The sequence below is a fragment of the Pelodiscus sinensis genome, chromosome 1 (genome assembly GCF_052426305.1).
Source record: "Pelodiscus sinensis isolate ZL-2025 chromosome 1, ASM5242630v1, whole genome shotgun sequence".
Classification (NCBI taxonomy): domain Eukaryota; kingdom Metazoa; phylum Chordata; order Testudines; family Trionychidae; genus Pelodiscus; species Pelodiscus sinensis.
In genome coordinates, this window is record NC_143052.1 from 292,223,857 (window position 1) to 292,237,285 (window position 13,429).

The 13,429-nt window shown below is 43.6% G+C and overlaps 1 protein-coding gene and 1 long non-coding RNA gene across 2 annotated transcripts in view; one reads left to right on the forward strand and one right to left on the reverse strand.

Moving 5' to 3' along the window:
* Nucleotides 1-13,429, reverse strand: part of SIAH3 (siah E3 ubiquitin protein ligase family member 3) — a 75,686-nt gene that overhangs the window by 23,552 nt on the left and 38,705 nt on the right. The gene's annotated exons all lie outside the window — the stretch shown is intronic.
* Nucleotides 9,880-13,429, forward strand: part of LOC142826492 (uncharacterized) — a 98,154-nt gene continuing 94,604 nt past the window's right edge. The window contains exon 1 of the long non-coding RNA XR_012900661.2: nt 9,880-10,288. This is a non-coding gene — a long non-coding RNA (uncharacterized LOC142826492). The remainder of the gene's footprint in view (nt 10,289-13,429) is intronic.

Consider the following 13,429-nt stretch of genomic DNA (forward strand, 5'->3'; position numbering starts at 1 on the left):
AAACAAAATACAGAACTATGTAGCACTTTAAAGACTAACAAGATGGTTTACTAGGTGATGAGCTTTCGTGGGCCAGACCCACTTCCTCAGATCAAATAGTGGAAGAAAATAGTCACAACCATATATACCAAAGGATACAATTTTAAAAAATGAACACATATGAAAAGGACAAATTACAGATATCCACCTTTCCCCACCTCTAATATCATTAACTCACAGACATTTACCTTCCTTCCCCCCCCCCCCCCCCCCCCCCCCGCATCTCCCTTCTGTTCTGAAATGTGATTTGTCCTTTTTTCATATGTGTTCATTTTTTTTAATTGTATCCTTTGGTATATATGGGTGTGACAATTTTCTTCCACTATTTGATCTGAGGAAGTGGGTCTGACCCACGAAAGCTCATCATCTAATAAACCATCTTGTTAGTCTTTAAAGTGCTACATAGTCCTGTCTTTTATTTCATGGACAGAAACAACTGTGTTAATGATCAGAAGAAAGAGATCAGAGGAAAAACCTTTAGGGTCCTAACTAACTGCACTTAATCTTACATGTCTCCTCCCTGAATCTCTTGGACTCTGCAGGAAATGACACCGGCCTCAACTTCCTGTTTGTCCACTAGCCCAACAAGCAGCTTATTTTTTCTCGTGTCAACACATCTTGCACATGGAAACATAGGCACTGACTTCTCATCATTCTGTGGGGTACTTGACCCTCTCCAGGTCCTGCCCACACTTCACCCCTTCCCCATTCTGTGTAGTCTCTTCCCATCCCTGCTTCACCCCTGCCCAATCCCCATTCCTCCCCTTCTCCCCAAGCCCTTGCCCATGCTCCACCCTCACTCCACTTCCTCCCCAAAGCATGCCCCATACCTGTTCCTCCTTCTCCTTATTGGAGCTTAAATACCGCAAATCAGCTGTTCGCAGCTCTCAGGAAATGCTGGGAGGGAGGGAAGAAGGATGAGGAGCTGGCCAGTGCAGGGTCGTGAGGCACAGGGGGAGGAGGGAGCTGGCGCAGGGGGAGGAGGGAGCTGGCGCTACTGGGTGCTCTGCACTCACTAAATTTTCCCTGTCAGACTTGGTGCCTATACATTGAAAGAACCTCCCAGTTCTGTTTCATTATGGGCTCTTCATTAAAATCCCATCTTAAGACATCAGGATGTCCATAAGAAGTGTATCAAACTTAATTATCTTTTTAAAAAGTCTTAATTGGGTTGTCGAGCTGTACATATACCTACACTCAGTAAGTATGTGTTTGAGATCATATTGTTGAAAGCTTTTTTTTTCCTCATCCCAATGCCCTCCTGTTCACTGCCCTCACTCATTGCGTCATGCTTGAAGTGTAGAGTGTAAGCTCTAAGGGAGATAAAACTTTTGATTTGTTCTTTTAGAGCCTGACCAAAATCCCACCAATGACAATAGAAAAACTTCCATGAGCCCATGGAACCTGGATCAAGCCCACTACCCAAGCTCCTCAAAGGTATTTAGGTACCCAACTAATTTAGGATATGGGCCTAAATTTCCAGTATACTAACTTGATTTGGCACACTAATAAGAATAAATAACAGTTGTGAAAGGGAGGATGGTCTTATGGTTAAAACAGTCACCTGGGAGTCAGGATAGCTGCAGTCAATTCCTAGATATGCCACAGACCTTGTGTGAGTTAGACTTTCTCAACTCCCCATCTGTAAATAGAGGGATAATATTTCTTACGCCCACCCTTTGTCTACGTTATTTATTTAGATATATTTCAGGGCAAAGACTGCCCCTTGTTATGTGCAGGTACAATACCTAGCACAATATGGCTTCAGTCTTAGCTGAGGGCTGTAGAAGCACAAATAATAATGAAATTGCCTCCTATTCTGCAGCTTGGGTAATTTTTTTACGTGATATTTAATTTTTTAGCAAAGGGTCATATGTGAATGAATCAATTCTTCGTAATGCAAGATTGACCATAATTCAACATTACTTGTGTGCAAGCATGACGTGCGGGTTTAAAGAGGAGAAAATAAAAACATTCCTCCATATAAGTATCTTTAGATTCTGGAAACAAAAAAACCACACATCATTAGGAATGCCTTTGTAGTGGGGAAGAGGGAATTTTCATGGGAACTGTAGTGAGATAAGCCACAAATATTTGTTTGATTCTAATAATGATCTGCTCCTTTTCCCACTTGCCCCTTGAACTCTGTGTCTAAATCTTCCAGAACTTATTCCCAGACAGAGAAGTGCAAGTGGAGGGAAAAAAGGAGGCTACATTTAGTCAGAGAAGGCAATGTTCCTCCTACACCACGCAAATTATGTCTATTAATAGAGCGAAGGTTTAAGGAGTTTTATGTAAAAGAACGTGTACATTAAGCAATATAGTTATGAAAGTTACCAGATTGACAGCTCTGGAGACTGAGGAACTCTATCTGCAGACGTACAGCTCAGACAACCTTCATCATGTTCGTTTGTTTTCAATGCCCAGTCAAGGTACCTCAGGCCTAAACTGGGGAACTCGGGCTCCTAGTCAGCAATTGTGCCAATTAGCAAAGGCATTTTGTGATGAGGAGTTTCCACCAGGAACTGGAATTTGGCATTCCACAATGGAATCTGGGGTGCATCCTCTTGGCTCAGCTTACTGCTCCCCCACTTCCAGTGACTTACATCTGGCAGTGGATGGGCCTTCATGAATCAAAGGAAAAAATAATAGGTCCCCAGTAGTGGTCATGTCTGATCGTTGCCAGCCCAGGCTGGATTTTAGCTGGTAACCCAAAGATGAAAGACTCCATTCCAGACCCCGTTACCTATTCTCAGAGCCATTCACATAACTAGGCTTGTATAGTATTGGGTTTTTTAGTTAGATATATACATTTACCTTGCTGAAAGCAAACTTCAAGTAATCCATGTGCAGGAGCTGCTGCTTCAGTCTTACAAGAATAATGGAGTCATGGAACCTCTATTTGGATGAAATGTTCCTACTATTGTGTTTAATTTTGTGTGTTTGTGACATGCCAACAGTATGTGACACACACAAAGGAAGACATAGCTTCTTCCCAAAGGTGTTTATCATTTAAATGGATGGACAACATAGGATGTACTGGGGGACCCAGAGGAAAGTTCTGTCAAGAAGCATTTATATTTGAAGAGTGAATTTTCAAAAGAACCTAAAGGAATTGGGCTCTTAGCTCCACTGCCTTTCACTGGGAGTTACGCACTCAGTCCCTGAGCTAGTTTTGACAATCTGAGACACATCTTATCCATCTCCATCTCTATCTCTAATGGGTGGCTGATTGCATTTTTCTGGGGATTAGCATTTGTGGGAAAAGGGAGAACTTTTCCAATCCTGTTAAGCAGCTTCTGACTCTCTTGGAAGCCTTCCAATCGCCTCCTCTCTCTCAAGTGCAAGAATGTCTAAGCCTGCAGCTTCTAAAGTCACAGGAATGGAACATGGTCTCATACAGATACCCTGAGCTTCAGCAGCCAGATTACTGATGTCCCAGGGACAACTCTACTAAAGAAGCAGAAGAACTGGCTAACCAACAAATAGGTACATTATAGGAATAGTTTTGATACTCCTATCCAGCTGGAGTAGTAACTTAGGGTATGTCTACACTACCCCGCTAGTTCGAACTAGCGGGGTAATGTAGGCATACCGCACTTGCAAATGAAGCCCGGGATTTGAATTTCCCGGGCTTCATTTGCATAAGCCGGGCGCCGCCATTTTTAAATCCCGGCTGGTTCGAACCCCGTGCCGCGCGGCTACACGCGGCATGAACTAGGTAGTTCGAACTAGGAAGCCTAGTTCGAACTACCTAGTTCGTGCCGCGTGTAGCGGCGCGGCACGGGGTTCGAACCAGCCGGGATTTAAAAATGGCGGCGCCCGGCTTATGCAAATGAAGCCCGGGAAATTCAAATCCCGGGCTTCATTTGCAAGTGCGGTATGCCTACATTACCCCGCTAGTTCGAACTAGCGGGGTAGTGTAGACATACCCTTACTCCTTGAGTAGTCCCATGGAGTACAGTGGAACTACTAGAGTTGTAACTTAATATAACTACAGGGGACAGAATCTAGCCCTAATAACTATCTCGTATAAGACTATGGGTTAGAAAGGGCAGCTTTTGTCAATTTGCCTATGACACAAAATTCCAAGAGCCTGTGTTGGGGTAGCACACTGTGTAACCAGCTAAGGCATCAGTCTGGTCTTACCAATGCTAAGTCCTTCCGATTTAATTGTGGAATAAAACTAATTTGCTCCTTTTGCCATTTTCAGGACAAATTCTCATCTCAGTCCTTCATGTGAACCATATAGAACAAATGAGTGATCCATACTGATCCATGATACAGTAATTACTCATTTAACACACGCCCGCTTAACATGTTTTTGCAATAGCATGATTTTTTTTTAGGCGGACTACTTCACGCAGTGGTATAAGTTGGTGAAAACATGAGCAGATGAATACACATGGTCACAGCGCTCCTCCACTCACTTACGTGTTTATATTTGTGTTTTAACAAACCGCGGCGACTTGTGTTGCTAGATATCTAACGTTGACTTTGACGACCCAGCACCAACAAAAAATTGACTTCACCACCACCACCTGAAATGCAACCCCCACCTTTTCCATTATTTTTAATGGGAAAATTGACCCCACATAGAAGGTTTTCGCTTAGCACAAACATTTTCAGAAACGCATCTATAGTGTTAAATGAGGAATTACTGTACCTATTAGCAATAACATTTGAGTTATCTCATTTGTTGGTTTTAACAGAAGAAATTAAGGGCCCTAGCATGGCTGTCACAAGACTTGACTTAATAATGAGAGATTGTCTTTATGAGAGACTTACTCTAGCACAACACATAGCAAAGCTAAGAACAAGACCTTGAACCTTAACCTTAGTTACATTAACCTAGCAGGACTTACCTCTCGCTTCGGTGTCTTTGCATTACTACCTGGAAGTGTAATATAACAGTGATGCATTTCAGTACTAGAATTAGTCTTCATATATACAGATAAGTACTCTTGTCTATTGCTTTACCATTCCCCTCCATGACTGCACACCGCTAAATTGCACACCGCAAGGTGTTTTTGAATCAAAAGAACTTAAACTGATAGGCCAATTCATTTCCGACAACAGCAGTTAACTTGGACTCCTGTGCCCATTGCCTGAGTCTGATTGCAAACCAGGTCTCTGCTGCCAAGTGACAAAATTGCACTTTAAAAGGTATTCTTGGTACTGAAAAAGAAATATTTCTTACAGCTTTAAAATTATTGAAGCACTTCATGGCTTATTCATCCATTCTGCTGTCTTGACTTAGGCTGAATTAGTACTTTACTCTGCCAGCAGCTCTGGGACCACATACAAACTAAGGTACAACACATATCTAAGGGTGCCAGAATCTAGCCTTAATATTTTAATACAGAACTGACTGTTCCTTGCTTTCAAGTGATAGAGGGGTAGGTAAGGTCCAGAAGCCTATCATGCCACTCGCAGTTCCTGCAGGTGTGCACCACATGTGTAGGTGGCAGAACATCCTAGTAGGATAAGTACACTACTTTCCTGGAGCTGTACTGTACCCACCTCCACCACCCACCTGATGTGGAAGCATGGCAGAGCTTTGTCTGGCTTTGTCTCCTCTGCAATGTATCCCACTACTGACACCATTAATGCTCCTTTGTGCTCAGAGAAGGCAAAGACCAGCATGATGCCCCCTGCCCAAGCAGGGTTGGGCAAGGTGGGAATTTACAGCCATACAAAGCTAGCTATAGTGTGGGCCCCAGTATGTAATCTGCTTTGGATTTAGAGCCTTCAAGCCAAGCGGTATCTCTAAATAGGGGGACCTGAGTCTGTCCTGCCCCTTGTGTGATCATGTACACCAATGCAAAGATAGCACAACATGGATATAAAATGGTACCAAATCAGAATGGCAGGGCCAAATAAATCTGTCAGTGTAAATTGATAAAGCTCCATTGACATTGATTCATGTAAAGCTTAATATCTGGCTCAGGAGAGAGTACACCTGCTTTGCACCCCTTTTGCATGAGTGTAATGACTGCGGAAGGGGAGTCAGCACAGTCAGATGCTGATGCTTTTGTGGCTACTGTTGTTAGTGCAGGTTTGGAGACGATACTCTCCCCAATCCCCATCTAACATCTTCATCACACAGGCTGCCTTTCAGGTCTTTTAAAGGTTTCCTCTCTTTGTTTCTTTTGTGGGATTTAACCTCTCCTGACCCGAGGCTGTGAAAGCAGCTTTGCAAAGCTGGACCTGCAGGTCACAAAGGACTTGTATTTCCATTTTGCAGCTTTTGTGAGTCTACTTGTCCTTTGTTTCAGGTTCCTAGTTGCATGGAGGCCTGCAAAGGGGAGGTGCACTGCCACCTTTGGTCTTACTCCAGCTCTCTGAGATTTTCCAGGTATTGATCGGTAACAGATATTACATAGGCATTGATACTGAGGATACATTAAGTAATTGGAAAAATCAGGCCCACATCTCCCCCTTCCTTTCACTCCAGGGCCATTTATTGTAACAGCATCCTGCAGCAGTAGAAAAGATGAACAGGAGCTGAATCAACTCTAGGTTAAAGTGACCATAGATAATTCAAAGTAAGAGTTTTCAGTGGTGCTATATTAAATACTTACTGGCGTGATAGTGATCTCAGCAACATTGGTGCAAGCCAGGAGTAACACACATTAATGATATTACAGTGGTGTAAATAAACCAAGACCTGAGCCTTTTAGAAATGTGGGGTCTCTGTGTTTTGAAGATATAGTCATATCACACCACATCTTCCTCCACTTATTGCTTTCCTCTCCACTCACAGTGATGCAATGTCAAACACCAAGTAGGAGAAATCTGTTCCCATCTCTAATATAAACACCCATCCCTGTGAGGGCCAGGTGCCAAGCAAAATAGCAGAATTAGGATGGTCATATAAAATATAAAGGCCTATAAAGGGGTGAGGCGAGAAAAATCACTATTTTAGAATCCTCTCCCCCCATTCCTGGATACTGAAATGGCTAAGGGAGAGTGACTGCTTCAGCCTGAGAAATCAAAGCTCCAAAGGCGTGATAGGATTTTCAAGCAACAATTGTACAGTAATAAATAAGGTGGAGTATTGGGTAGGGTGAGTACAAAGCCACAACCACCTCGTAATATTTTGACATGAAAAAGTGTCAGTGCACGCTTGTGTCTCCCAAAGCAGAGTTCTTTGCTACACATATTTTCATTTCCAGAAACCCTGCTGCTTGAGATTGTGGCTGTTCACATTAGACAGGTGAGTTTAGTTACAGGAATATAGGACGCAAAGATAGGGGCAGCTGGACATCAGACTATGGTGGTAGAACAACATCTGGGGCAACTTAAATGATCTAGAGCTAAAGATAAAGCCACAGCAACTTCCTTCCTAAATCATTCTGTCATTCTTGTGCTTGGGGTATTATTGTAGTGTTTTCTTATCGGCAGATGGTCTTTCATATTGCATGTGGTAGAGGACTGAAACACAGGCGGCGAGTTACAAGCAAGCCTTGCATAGGGGACCTGGAAATCTCAGGGGCAGGTAATAGCAGACAACAGCCTTTCACCTCTCCTGCACTAGAGCAAATCTACCGTTGGCCAGTAGTGGCCAAAGTTTGCTCCCATCTGACTGGCCTGGGTGTCATGAGAATGGGGCAGATGGGGGAAGCATGTAGCTTGACTTTAGCTGTCCATGCTGTACAAGTCAGTGGGTAAATAAAGATCTACAGACTGTAGGGCTTCCATTCTGGCACTTTCCCTAAACATTAAGTTTTATGTGTGTGTATGTGGGGAGGGAATAATAAGCCTTACCCAAGAAAGCCTTGTCTTCCAGTGTATTATGTTCAACTGATTGTTATATTTGCCTTCCTATTAAAAAAAAACCCTTTCTTTTGTCAATCGTGCATGGTTTTGGCAGCTTTTCTGGAACCATTTCGATTCATAAATTGTATTTTACCCCTTCTGTTGACATAAAAGGGCACTGGGGATTTGACTTCACTGTCAATGGAACAGTTAGAATACTATGCAAAGCGCCCTTGAAATCAATGTGATTCTCCTATTAGATATACTATGCACATAAATTGTAGAAAGAAGAATCAATATGTATTATAAAGCATGTTAAGTCAGTGCTAAACCTGCAGTACGGCCACATTTCATGTCTCAACATGAACCTCTCCTTCTTTCTCTCAGACAGTTTTGAATTTTTAGTAATTGTAATACACTGTATTTGTGAAAGCTCTTCGTTGACAATCCTAGAGACTGAAATCCAAACCAGGGCCTGGTGCTGCACCTCATTATATAGTCTTATGCTGATGTACATCCAGCTAAGATCCAGTAGTAGAATAAGCTTCTTTCCCAACCTAGGTGCCTAAATTCCAGCCTTAAGAGCCCACCAGCGTGGACAATGATTAAAGATCAAAACAGGGGTGGAAAGCTCACCAGTTTTCATGGCTGCCATCACAAGTTTTGATCTTAAGTGATGAACATCTTGTGGTGATGCACCACAGCAAGAAGAGATTGGTAATTATCTGGGGTGGGTGGAGGGGGGGGGGTATTGCTTTCATCCTCCTGTTGTTTGAGGGCTGAGAGGGTCATAAGAGGCATGGATCTGAAAGGAGTTCATGTCCAAAAACAGGTTATAATCCACCAAAAAAAAAAGTATGAAATGTTGGCACCTACATACAGGCACATTCCTGATTCTCTCAATCCTCTTTCTGAATATGCCATTATTTAAGATTGGCAAGAAGAATCTGCACCACTATCACACGGCAACTGGGGGGAGTCCTACCTATGTGTATTTTGAAATAGTGATGCATTTCTGGAGATAAAGCAAGGGAATTCAGCTTAGCCTGGCACCTGAGAGAATTCTTGATACATTACTGCTACTGGCACCAAAACTATTTTGAAAAGGGCAGAGGGATATGATTGGCCAGGTCAAGAGTTTTTTTAAAAAAACCTCATTCGCACACAAAAAAAAATTCATTGCAAAAAACTAGAGGGGCTTTAATTGATTTCTTTGTCTTTGAGCAGGAAATATCAATTAGGATGAGGTTATGTCCTAGCTTAAAAGCAGAGTGAGATTTATGTGAACAATCAGTTTTAGTTGCAGAGAATTAATCTGGTGTTGGACTGAATTACTTTTCTTATATGTCATTTGTCTCCTGATACCAAATTGTGCTACAGAGCAGGGGTATCGCTAGTAAATTTGGCTTGTAGTTGTATTTCCGAACTGGAACAGCACAAATACAGACAGGTGAAGGTTTGGATTCAGTGGCAGTAAATACACCCAACTGGGCTTATGTGACATAATATTTTACTCCAATTTCTTATACAAATTAAAAAACCTGGTTCGAGGAAAATGATTGGAAGCTAAAAAGCCAGAACCATAATTATTTGCTGGAGCTATATATTACCTCTGTGATCATGTCACTGTAAAAAAAATCCAACTATAGACATAGCAGATAGTTTGAAAATGGACTGATATATGAACAATGAGCAAATGGAAAGCCAAAGTCTATGCTGCTGAAAGTCAACATAGCTCCACTGAAGTGAATACAACCTGTTTACAGCATGCAAGGATCTCGTTAGTAACCTTTTGGTTTCATAAGTGAATCCTACCACCTTCAAAGTTCTCAGACTGACTATAGTCAGCATGGTCACAGCATTTCTTAGGGAGCCTCACTTTTGACCTGGTGAGAGAGGGTGTTCAGCCCATACTTACACTCAAAGGGTTAATATAGCCTAAGAAGGGGTTAATTAACCAACAGGCCACAGCTGAGAAGAACCAACTGGCTAAGCAATCCCCTAATTGAATGAAGAAGTCCAGCTGATGCAGAAGGAGATGAGCAGGAACTATAAAGGCAGAAATTTGGCAGAAGAAAGCAGCTCTGAGGGGAAAGTGTGTAGTTGCTCCCCAGGAGATGGGTGGTATGACCGGCAAGCTCAGAAGGTGGCTGACCAGGAAGGCTCGGCTTGGATCAGCAAAAAGCAGTAAGGTCTAGGAGAGAATGGCCCTTGATTACTGGCTAGAGGATCCCTGAGCCAGAACCTGGAGTAGAGAGTGGGCATGGGTTCCCCTGGCAACCACTGAGGGAGTATATTGTGTGGCAGTGAATGGGAAGAAGACTGCCTCAGATTGCTGAAGGGAGAAGTGGCAGCAGTAGCTTGTGGAGGCAGAGAGGTGCTGCCAACCCACTAAGAGCTGTGGAGACAGAGTGTGTGGCTGTAGGAAGGGGTGTTGACCTTGTGAGCTGTTTCCCCTGGATAACCAGGAGGAGGTGCCATACCTCAGGTGAGTAGAGCACCCTGTCATGTATCTGTGTTTAAAGTTTTCCCTCCTGATTGCTCATATAATGCCTGAGAGGAAAAAGCCACAAAGACAAGACCCTAATTCCAGATTTAGAACATCTTAAACAAAAGCAAGCTTAGTAGGGGAAACAATACAAAATCATTAAACATGGCTCAGATTAAATGTCTCTGAGTGAGCTACAGCCTCATGCTGCAAAGTTCTGCACTTTGAGTCCTTTGTTTACTTCCACGTGAAGGAGGCTGGATGTCCCCTACATCAGTCTAGTACTAGCCTGGGGTTACATGCAATTCAGCGTGTATGTGTGCATATCCAGCATGATGCAGGGTGCTAATTCTCCTGCCTTTTCCTGTAGGCTGATTTCCCCACTCCTGTTTCTTGTTAGCCTATGTGAAGGTCACTGACTCATTCTTGATCAAACCTCAAGATATTGGATCTAGCTGAGCTCTGATAACAAGACTGAAGTTTCTCCAAAAGGCTTGTGCTGGTGTCCTTTGCATCTCTGATTCTCAAGCAGGGTATGTGTACCCTTAGGGGTACATCAACACATCTAGATAGGTACCTAGCTTTACAACAGGCTACATAAATAGCTCTAGTGGAGACAGTACAAACTAAAATTTCATACAGATAACGACTTGTTTATACTGCTTTCTATATTATACACTGAAATGTTAAGTACATTATTTATATTGCAATTGATTTATAATTGTGGCAGAAATGAAAGGCAAGCAATTTGTTAGTAATAACATGTTGTGACACTTTTTTTTGTATAATTTGTCTGATTTGTATGCAAGTTGTTTTTAAGTGAGGTGAAACTTGAGGGTACACAAGACAAAACAGATTCCTGAAAGGCATACAATAGTCTGGAAAGGTTGAGAGCCACTGCTTCACACAGCCCTTCTGACTGCAAGGAGGCAGAGGGGAAAACTGCCCAGGGGCCTATGCAATTTAAAAGGGTCCAGAGCCCCTGGCCATTTCTGCCAGCATCACATCCAGACTAAGGCAGGTTTCCTGCCCACCCGTGCTCCACACTAGTTCTGGAAACAGCTGGCACCATCCCTGTGGCACCATCCCTGTGGCACCTGGGGATGTTTCTGTGCATGCTGTTGCCCCATTCCAAGAACGGACTCCACAGCTCCCATTGTCCAGGAAATGCAGCCAATGGGAGCTGTGTGGGGCAGTGCTTGTAGGCAGCACAGTGTGGGTTTACATCATTTGGCACTAATTCAGCAATCTTTTGATGTCCACTGGCACTGGGCATAAAGTGTTTATAAGGGTTAAAGTAATCCTCTGGGTCTTGTATGTACAAAGTTTCTAATAAAAGCCTGTGTTGTACTGGTTATTTTGCTTTGTCTCTACAAACCTGTTATGATCTAGACAACCCCTTTTTTTCCTACAACTTTTTTATTCACAATCATCTGAATCTATTAAGTTATTTTTGTTTTCACTATGGCTATATGTAAGTGCTGAGACAAGCAGAGACAAGTTCTGAAGCATAAGTAGTAAGCTGTGGAACCAGCAGGCCTGGTAATTGAGTGTTCAGTGGATAAGGGGTTAAACCAGAAGTGAGCAAACTATGGCCTGCGGGCTGCATCTGGCCCATCCATTATTTTAATCAGTCCCTCAAGCCGCTGCTGGGGAGTGGGGCTAGGAGCCTGATCTGTTCCGCGAATGTCATAGTTCTGCATGGCTCCCGGAAAGAGCAGGATATCTCCACCATAGGGCAGTCCAGGGGCTGTGTGCTGCCATACCTCAAGCACTGCCCCCACAATTCCCATAACAGCCAGTGGGAGCTGTGGGGGTGGCACCCCTGCAGATGGAGCAGTGAGCAGAGCCACCTTCCATAACCTCCATGTAGGAGCCGGGGGGTGGAGGGAAGGATGTGCCACTGCTTCTGTGAGCCGCTTGAAGTAAGTGGCACCTGGAGCCTAAACCCTGGAGCCTCCCCATACTGCAGCCTTGATACTCCTCCTATCCTCCAAACCCCTCAATCCTAGCCTGGAGTCCCCCTCCTGCATCCTAAACTAGGGTTGCCAGCCTTCCATGATTGGCCTAGAGTCTCCTGGAATTGTCATCAATTTTCTGGTGACTATTGAAAGTACTCATGAAAAATTGTAATAGGCTATTTAAAGAAAATGACATCCTGTTGTGTGTGGGAGGAAGCTCCTGGAATAGCTTTAGTCAGATTTTGGCAACCCTACCCCAGACTTCTCATCCCCAGCCCTACCCTAGACCTGCACTTCCTCCTGCACCCCAAACCCTCACTTTTGTGAGCACTCCTGGCTCTCCATACTCTGATGTGGCCCTTAGTCCAGAAAGTTTGCCCTCTCCTGGGCTAGGAACTAGAGGGAACACTCAAAGGATTCAGAGAGTGGTGTGTGCCTATTGGTAGCCTGCACAGAGTGTGAAGCTCACACAAGCTTAGATGATAGTGTTTGTGTTTCCAGAGGCTGGTGGCTTCAGAGAACTGATCCACAGCAGATGCACACAAGATTTCCTCATGCTCAGGCATGTGGATGTAACCCTGGATGCCCTTGGCAAGTGTCTGACACTGTAAGAATGGATAATGTAAGAAGACAGAAAGCCAGGGGGTTTTGTGGACAATCTTTCTGCTGCGTTCTCCACTAGACAATCCCTTGGTGAATGTCTGTTCTGACTGTCTAGTTTTAAGAGATGTTCTGACAACAGACTAATAGCAAGAGCTTCCTTTCTGAGGTCTCTGCTTATGGATGTCCACTCACACTAGGGCAAATGGAAAATGTGGATTTGATGGACACTCTGAAGCAGATGTTAAAAGGTGTTCAGGTACCTGAAGGTGCTTGTGATAATCCCACCTAGGCATTGACGTGTCTGATTCCCATTGAAATAATGGGAATTAGGTTCCCAGGCACTTTTGAAAATCTACTACATGCATATCAGCATCTTCAGTTGCCTATATACCTTTAAAAAACTGTCCCTCAGTCCCTACCAAGTCATACTCCTAGAAATGTAAAGGCGTTCTTATAACACCATCCTTCACATTTTGGGATGCAGCTATCTGTCTCCTACAAAGTGTGAGACCACTCAGAGCGCCCGTACATGCAGTCCTCTCCATCTATAAATCATAGGACAGCTACTGTCCTGGCA